This window comes from Dermochelys coriacea, chromosome 4 (genome assembly GCF_009764565.3).
Source record: "Dermochelys coriacea isolate rDerCor1 chromosome 4, rDerCor1.pri.v4, whole genome shotgun sequence".
NCBI lineage: Eukaryota > Metazoa > Chordata > Testudines > Dermochelyidae > Dermochelys > Dermochelys coriacea.
In genome coordinates, this window is record NC_050071.1 from 41,604,457 (window position 1) to 41,614,572 (window position 10,116).

Consider the following 10,116-nt stretch of genomic DNA (forward strand, 5'->3'; position numbering starts at 1 on the left):
AGAGTTACAGTTTTCATCTCACTTTGTCTTCCCATCTGTTGTTCCCTTTCCTCTTTTTCAGCACATGCTGCACAATTTTCTCTCACCTCTTCAGCTGAGAATTATTCTGCTCACAAACCATTCCCCCACCTCTCTCAATCAGTTCTCCTTCTCCTGATCACATTTGAAATCATTTCCCCTTTCTTCCCATACAATCAATTATCAAACCTCTACCCACATTCAATCAGTAGTCAAAATCAATTCTCCTCACCTCCTCCTTCCAAATCAAGTCTAACTCCCAATACACATTCATTAGCAACACCCAGAGAATCACAGATAAGTATTTTTTACTTAGCCTCAACAATCAATTCCCCCATGTTTTTTCAAAAAACGATTTAATTCATCTTAAGACAAATAACATGAATTTCTTCTCCATACTCAGGAGAGGGGGGGGGGGTGGTAGCCATGATGGTAAAGCTTCTTCCAGTCTATGTATCCTTCTCATACCTTTTAGTGACTCCCAGCAATGTCCAAAAAAGTGGTGGAAACCTCATCCTTTTAAAGTTAACCTGTCAAAACAGTTTTTTACATCAGTTTGGTGATTACAGCTATGAACATTTCCTTCCATTTCTAGAATCTTTCAGCTCATTGTCATGCCAACCCACGACTTTACCAGAAGCTCTGAAGATCCCTTATCACAACCTAATTTGTACCAATCATCTATTTCTCCAACTTGTGCTGACTTTCACACAGAATTCTATGTAACTGGCTGAGTTGGGCTTTTGTTACGTTGGACAATTTACAGTACCTGCCTCTGCACAACATGCCCCTGAGCAGCAGGTTTAGTTCTCCAGTTAGTGGATGTCAGGCAAATTTCAAAACCTTGACTCTATAAAAATACAATACAGTGACTCTCTTTAAGATTGCCTATTGTTTTGTTTTATTTTTTAAATTAAGGCCCAGTTTTATTTTTGGATAATCCAATTCTCCCTTTTCTTCTTTTCCAGTGGTACTAGCACCAATTCTAATCACTCGCAAAGCATTGTACTGTATCTTTGAAGTACCATATCTTCCTTGCTTTATCCTTCATTAAAATAGCCAAAAGACCATCTTAAAAACATCCTACAAGCTTAATCCATTATAACATGCAAAATTGAAGGTATCTGTGTTGGTGAAAATCGCGATGGAATTATATTATTTGATGTTGTAGAGATGGATAATTCAAGATGCACTGTCATGTATGGAGGAATAAACAAGAATTTTCTTTATTCTCTGAAATTTAGTTATGATCATGATTTTCCAGCAGGAAGATTTTAAGTCAAAAGAGCCATATTTTATCATAGTTATTTTGCTTAGATATATCTCACAAAGTACTCTGGATACGATAAATGTAAGACAATATCATTACAACCTCTAAGTGTTTCTATTTTTATGTTGTCACTTAGAGATTTAACAAACTTGATAGATAACGAATATCTGACTAGTTTCAGGCTGCAATTTTCAAGCCTGAAACCAAGCTCAAAAACATTCTCTAGGAAAATGCATCCACACATAATACAATACTGTGATTAAATGTGTGCAGTCAAGTGTTCCACAATTTCTATGCAGCAACAAAATATTTTGTGAAACTGAAATCTCTATTGTTAAAAAAGGTACTTCTAAAGTAAGTGTATATGATGGTTTATTACACAACTATGATCATGGATATTTTAAGCTCGGTTAAATACATGATCAAACTTGTTTACTTCTAGACAGGATTAATTTTGGGGCAAATTTTGGTATGCTGTTAATTTTTTACTCTGATTTCACAGTGTAGTGGTTTTATAACACAGCAAAATGAGCCAAGTGGAACTAAATCCAGCTCTTTAGATTACCACGTATTTTATGGGTAAGCTTGCTAGTTAATCTTTTTAGGTAAAATGCTCCCCCAACTGGTATCATGGCAACTCTCTTCGTCTGAGATCTTGGGCTCAAACGAAGTAAAAAGAAAGTTCTTTGGAACTCAAAAAGGATTTAGAAATTCTTTGTGGTTGCTTGTCCTCTCCTTAATAATCAAGCCTGATTCTTTGCAAACAACCATTTTGCCTATTTTAAAATTTATTTTTCTAAATGGAAACTTACTAATTTGCAAACCTCCTTTTCTAAAGCCCTATTGGAAAAATTATCTATTAATTTAGGCTCTTGTTTATATCAGGTCTCACAAAACAATTTCTAAAGCCATAAAGCAACACACTGTTTTTTCCTTTATTTGTGTATAACATGACAAAGTTGGCATTCTGCTAACTCATCTGCACTCTGCTAATTCATGTCTAGTCTATTCAGTTTGCTGGCCTTGCTCCCACTTTCTCCTTTGTTCCAAACAAGTACCATGACAGCCAAGTTGATTGTGACTAAAGTCTTTCATCTTCTGTGTAGTGTTGTTGTAGCTGTGTTAGTCCCTGAATATTAGAGAGACAAAGGTAATGGGTGAAGTAATGTTTGTCGGTGAGGGTAACAAGCTTTCAAGCTTACGAATTGCAATGGTGGAGGAAGGCTCCTTGAGCTCAGGTTCCAGCCCAAACCCAAATGTCTTCACAGTGCTTTTTAGCCCTGCAGCTGGAGCCCCATGAGCCCAAGTCAGCTTAAGTAGACCAGCCACAGCCATGCACCAGGACTTTTATTTCTATGTAGACATACAATGATTGTTTATTTTCTTTAGTGTTTGCACTGATAAAACATCTAAATGTGTGGACACAAAGTCTGGCAATGCAGTGAGTCAAATAGGATCACTGGTGAGATATTGTTTTAGATATATTATTTCTCTCCACCTCCCATATCCTTTCCAAAGAGCATTCAGTGCAAATTCTCAATGGCAAATGGTTATATCATAGATCAGATTTAGAATGAATATCCTGAATACCCAACTGTTTTCTCAAGTGCAAAATAAGTGCTCCCTGCTGAAGTGGCACAAAGATGGCATAACTGCCTTTCTTTTCTTAATGAAATTAAAAGACTTGTTACAATGTCTCAGTTTTTCCATTAGTAGTTTTAGAATGGAGCATGTGAAAACTCACCATATGAACATACATTTAGGAGCAAACAGGGTAGGATATATTTGGATTTCGGGACCAATTTTTCAGAAAACATCCAGTTTCTTAAAGAATCAAATTATTTCTGGGGTTAAACAAATTGGGATGAGCAATAATGGCAATTTTTTATTTAAAAGGAATATCAATTCATCATCAATACTTTTTCATAATGAGATTATTATAACAGAAATTATGTTTTGTGATTTTCAGCCCTATTCTTAAGGGACAATGCTGTCTCTGGCTCTGCTTCTTTCTGTTCTTGCCAATTGTCTATAACCAATTCTCAGATGGCTATGCATCATAAAGGATGCAGTAAACAATTTGAAGCTTCAATTCCAGTGCCCATGGTCCCCTCCTTCAACACACAAGAGCAGTTCACTCATGAGATAAATGAAATAGATAAGTAGATGACTAAAGATCCAATCCAACTTCCATTGAAGCCAGTGAGTTTATTTCTGTTGACTTCAATCAGCTTCTGAGTTAGCTAGTTTTCTATAGGTGCCATGGAAGAAGCGGGTCTTCAAGAGGTATTTAAGTGAGGAGAGGGCAGTGGCTTTCTGTATCAATTCAGGGAGGAATGGGGGAAGAGAAGAGGTCAGGAGCAACAGGTGCTAGAACATTAGGGGAAGCAAGGATCAAACATGTGAACCACATATCCCTTTCTCCAGGGACTTTCCTAGAACAAGCTGCTTACTCCATCCCAAAAGAAGAAAGAAACAGTCAGTATTTGCATCCACTAGGACATTCTGGGTACAAGGACCAGCCATGAGGACCACTTGCTCATTCATCCCTGGGACCAGCCAGGAGTAACCATACAATTTATGATCCTAACCATTGTGGATTAGAACCTCCATTTGGTAGCAGGAACAGACTAAATCTGGGAAGCTGAAACAGGGCCATCAAGGTGCCATCAAGATTGATTAGTTCTACACTTGTGGGAGAACAGGGTTGCTACTAAGAGACCAACTGCCTTTTAATGTCTCTCAGTCCAGTAGCCAATACCAGGAGGATTGGAGCTTGTAAATTACTCAGTGGAAGGGAAAAAAAGGTGTCAGGATCTGCTTAACAAGGAATTTGTTAAGTGTAGTGGCGTCATCTCATTGCAGCAGAGGTGTTGGTACAGTATGAGTTTAATGCTACTATTACTCTTCAAATGAGTTAGGCATCAATTCATCTTCATTCCCTCATAAAGCATAGGATAAATCATATCACAGTCACCATTAGGATATATGCTTTACTGCAAAAATTAGAATATCATAACATCCATGTGTAAGAAAGTGAGAGAACAGCCAAAAACAGACATTTCAGTATGATGTTCCACAAAGATGTAGCAACTATATTTTACAGCAGTCTTTTATTTTTAGAGCCATCTTATGTATTTTGTAGTCTGAAGTGCTTGAGTTATCAAGTCTCATGCCAATAGGTGCTGGAACTAGGGGTGTTGCTGCACACCCTGGCTTGAAGGGGTTTCCATTATATACAGGATTTACAGTTTGGTTCTCAGCACCCCCAGTACACAAATTGTTCCAGCACCCCTGTTCATGCCCACATATTTTAAAAAACCTCTTTTTATGAAGTGTTATACAGTGGTAGCAGATTATCAATACAAGCGCAGATTACTATGGACAATCCAGTTGCAAAGAAACAATCACAAAATAACTGCCATTCTATCTAGTTCTCCAAGTCCAGACAAAATGTATTGGCTCCCTGCTGCTACCAGAATGGCACTAGCAAAAGAACATTTAAACGGAACAAAAAGAGTCTCCTGAATGGGAATTATTTACAAAGCTTTTGGGAAGGCTAGTTAAAAATTTTACCTCATTCTGTGATGACCATATGGTTCAATTTTCAAATCACTTATGTGACTTAGAAGTGCAAGTCTCATTGAAAACCAATAGGACTACCTTACTTAAATACTTTTGACAATTCCATCCATAGACTTCCCATTTTGATGTGAATGTTTGATGTTTTGTTCTGGTTTCAGTGACAGCAGAATCAGTCCTCTTACTTTAATACCTTTTATTTCAGCAAGACATATATTTAATCCAACATATTAAGCTAAAACTATCCTGAGAGGCTAAATATATAAAACAATTAAATAAAAATACAAAGCTGGCACTAAAGCCCCAGCCAGTACAGTCTAATTCTATAGTCTAACACTAAAATGGCAAATAAATTTCCCTGTCAAATATTGGTAGAGGTCAGGGCAGATGTAAAAGTTCTTCTCATCTACCACCCAGCCAACACATTTCTCAACTACCTGCAGGTTTCCCCTAAATTCTATACAGGTAGGTTTGCATTTCTCCCTTTCATGTAATGTGTATTTATTTGATCTCTGATACAGTATTTATGGTTTATTATCGTCTTAGTATGCTGCTAGTCAATCAGTATAATGCAGGTGAAAAAAAAAAAGTCAGAGGGACTCTAATTCCCATTAATCCAAGAACTTGCATTATTAATAGTTGCACTAATTTCCAATAATAAAAGCAAGCAGGTAACTAACATGAATGGTCAAGAAATGGAGGTGGAAAGTTTCTCCCACACCTCTGGTTTTTTAAATTAACATTATCACAACTACAGTATGTACACAATAGGCAGTGTTAATGAAAATAAGGCTTTAGTGTTTTATGAAAGGATCCCAAACTAAACCAACCTCAATATTTCAGAGCTTGTCCAAATGGTGACCTAGTGCAGCAAGCCATGGTGTGCATGTACATCTTGCTAGCTTGTTATGCACTAAGTCACAGTGTAAACCCTGTTACCACACACTAAAAATTCCATAGTGCGCTTTGACCTACTGCTATTTGAAGAAGTAGCAGGGCTGACATGGCAATTTAATGTGCAGCACGCTAGTGTGCTGTAGATTTACATGCCCATGTTAAGTCTCTGTGCACAAAAGGGAAATCACCCACACGAAAATCCCATTTTGGACCAATCATCATGTACACTAAGTCCCTTTTGGGCTACTGAGACAGCCTAAAGGGGCCTTCAAGAGAAAGTAAATTAAGGGCCCCCCCTTTTTTTTTTTAATAAAGGGAGACAAGTGCAAAGGGGATGTAGAGTAAATGAGAATTAGGCCCAAGGTTTTTTAGATCGTTCACCTTTCAAGTATTATAAAATGCAGAAAATTGCACTCTTGCCTAGGGAGCTCTGCTAAAATGCTACTGTAAAATAACTTAATTTAGCATGAAACATTTTATTTAAATTTCAGATATCCCAATTTTACTGAAATTGATATAAATTCATATCAATCCTTTCTACTTCTTTTTCCTAAGGATAGTAACTGGTTATTCTTTCTTCTCAGCATTGCATGTAACTGAACATGGGTTCTCTTACCCATTGCAGATTGTACTACCCTTTCATGGGTAAGAGAATCCCGACAGCATACATCTATTCATTTTATCATACACTATAATGTAGGTTCTAAAGAAACAAAAAACATCTGGTTTCAGAGTAGCAGCCGTGTTAGTCTGTATTCGCAAAAAGAAAAGGAGAACTTGTGGCACCTTAACTGGATTTGACCAATGTACATGGCAGAGGGGCATTGCTGGCACATGATGGCATATATCACATTGGTAGATGCGCAGGTGAACGAGCCTCTGATAGTGTGGCTGATGTGATTAGGCCCTATGATGGTGTCCCCTGAATAGATATGTGGACAGAGTTGGCAACGGGCTTTGTTGCAAGGATAGGTTCCTGGGTTAGTGGTTCTGTTGTGTGATGTGTGGTTTCTGGTGAGTATTTGCTTCAGGTAGGTGGCCTGTCTGTAAGCAAGGACTGGCCTGTCTCCCAAGATCTGTGAGAGTGATGGATCGTCCTTCAGGATAGGTTGTAGAGCCTTGATGATGCATTGGAGAGGTTTTAGTTGGGGGCTGAAGGTGATGGCTAGTGGCGTTCTGTTATTTTCTTTGTTGGGCCTGTCCTGTAGTAGGTGACTTCTGGGTACTCTTCTGGCTCTGTCAATCTGTCTCTTCACTTCAGCAGGTGGGTATTGTAGTTGTAAGAATGCATGATAGAGATCTTGTAGGTGTTTGTCTCTGTCTGAGGGGATGGAGCAAATGCGGTTATATCGTAGATCTTGGCTGTAGACAATGGATCGTGTGATATGATCTGGATGAAAGCTAGAGGCATGTAGGTAGGAATAGCAATCAGTAGATTTCCGATATAGGGTGGTGTTTATGTGACCATCGCGTATTAGCACTGTAGTGTCCAGGAAGTGGATCTCTTGTGTGGACTGGTCTAGGCTGAGGTTGATGGTGGGATGGAAATTGTTAAAATCCTGGTGGAATTCCTCAAGGGCTTCTTTTCCACGTAAAAGAATAAATGGACACAAATCAGACGTCAAGAATTATAACATTCAAAAACCAGTCGGAGAACACTTCAATCTCTCTGGTCACTCGATTACAGACCTGAGGGTGGCTATCCTTCAACAAAAAAACTTCAAAAACAGACTCCAACGAGAGACTGCTGAATTGGAATTAATTTGCAAACTGGATACAATTAACTTAGGCTTGAATAGAGACTGGGAATGGATGAGTCATTACACAAAGTAAAACTATTTCCCCATGTTATTTCTCCCCACCCCCCAACCCCCACTGTTCCTCAGATGTTCTTGTTAACTGCTGGAAATAGCCTACCTTGCTTGTCACCATGAAAGGTTTTCCTCCTTTTGCCCCCTCTGCTGCTGATGATGGCTCATCTTAAGTGATCACTCTCCTTACAGTGTGTATAATAAAACCCATTGTTTCATGTTCTCTGTGTGTGCATATAAATCTCCCCACTGTATTTTCCACCAAATGCATCCAATGAAGTGAGCTGTAGCTCACGAAAGCTTATGCTCAAATAAATTTGTTAGTCTCTAAGGTGCCACAAGTTCTCCTTTTCTTTTTGAAAAAACATCTGCTTAACTTCACTCAAATCTATTAATGATTTCTCTCAGAGCTCTTTAAGCAATCTCTACAGATATGATCATTATTCCTTCAGTTAAATAACCTAAAATAATTTCTCTGTAATGTGAGTTGCAAGTATCAGAGGCAGCACAATTAATAGACACAAAGTTCGTGTGGGATTTGAGTTTATTATTCCTTTACAGGCAAAGGCAATAAGGATATAATTTTTTAATAGTATAATATAACTTATTTGTCTCAGAAACAAACAAGTATAACCTAGTGTTAATTTAAACCAAATTAAATATCTGTTTTCAATACATTATACAGAATAAAATAGTATATAGCTGTTATTGATACAGGCTGATAGTGTAAAAAGAAAAGGAGTACTTGTGGCACCTTAGAGACTAACTAATTTATTTGAGCATAAGCTTTCGTGAGCTACAGCTCACTTCATCGGATGCATGCGATGAAGTGAGCTGTAGCTCACGAAAGCTTATGCTCAAATAAATTTGTTAGTCTCTAAGGTGCCACAAGTACTCCTTTTCTTTTTGCAAATACAGACTAACACGGCTGCTACTCTGAAGGCTGATAGTGTAGTAATTTTGGCAGTTCTGTACACATACCTTAACCCTTAGGCATCCAGTTAAGCTCCAGCTGGAACTGCTTAATATCCAGAGGGCTAGGCATTGTGGGGAGGGAGGAGAAAGGATGTCTGGACATTAAATGAGGGGGAAGGGTCAACCTGGGAACCAGACACCAGAGCAGGCTGGGCACACAAGTAAACAGACAGGTCAATAACAGTCGATCTGAAAAGCATTGTGGGATAGTCATAGGAAGCATGCAAAAAGTCATGCACAGAAATTGCATCCACATGAACAATAGACCAAACAAATTCAATATGAAGCACACCTAATCCACTTCACAAGAGGACTCCAGAAGTCATGATAAACTGAGTTAGTGTGAAGTGATGGATTACATCATGTGTACACAAGCATTTTAAAACCTGATTAACTCAATCTGATCCAGTTTAAAAACCCCATTTAGATAAGCCCTAAGAGATAAGGCTGCCAGGTCTCATCTCCTTCAGGCTAGTAAGTGGCAGGTACAGAGGTGCACATCTACAGCAAAGAAGTTTCTGGCACAAAGACAGTCACTGAGAGTCTCTGACTGCTTGGTATGGGGCAATACTTCCAGTGCTAAAGGAGAAAGGAAATAGGGAAAAAAGAAGGTCTTGTCTTTGAAAGGATAAAGAAAGGAATGGGAATTAGGAAGGTGCATGGGAGGAGCATGATAAATACTCACTTTTGCATTTCAGAATACTAAGGATGAGTGCCATTAGCCTCAGTGCTCTAAAGGTTGCTTTATTTTATTAATACCTCAAAAGCAGTGTCCTGTTCCAGCAGACAGAATAATACTTTTAACTTATCAAATTACCAAATGTCATAGCCAACTAGAAAAGACAGACACATGGGCTTTTTTACTTGAATTTCATTACCCTTGGAGTTAAAGAATTCCAGCCTAATACTTAACATGCAGTAGTTGGCAGACATAAATCTGAAAGATATTTAGAGTAAAGTCACTTAGAGCCAGTTTTTTATGGGTATTTAGGCACCAGCAATGCAGATAGGCACCTACTGGTGTTTCAAAAGCACCAAGGTATATTGAAATCAATGGGAATTAGGTCCCTAAGTGCTTTTGAAACACCTGCTAGGTGCCTATCTGCATCTTAAGATGCCTAAATACCTTTAAAAGCTTGGCCCTGGGAGCCTTGAAAGACAAAAACAAGCTTTGTTTTTCTTACCAGCATAATCCAATGCATTTAAATGATCTATGTACCAATAGGCATATGTTGTAGTACTCATTTTTGTGTAATATAAATGTATTCAGTGACCAGAGAGCACTTTTTATTGTATAGATTGGAGAGAGTGGTTCGGAATGTAACATCCTACAGTGACTCTAAGCAGTTCTCTCCAAAATGAAACAGGAAGAAGAGAAACCAAAATTGTGTATGAAATCAGAATTATCTAATACTTTATAGCTGTCATCATGCTGTATGCTCTGATCACGCTGAACTTTACAAAACTAGAATTCAGATTTTCTGTTACAGACACACAGGCTTCTACCACTTAAGCTAAAAGAGCATCTCAATTTAGTAACGTAGGGCCAACAACAGTGCTCAT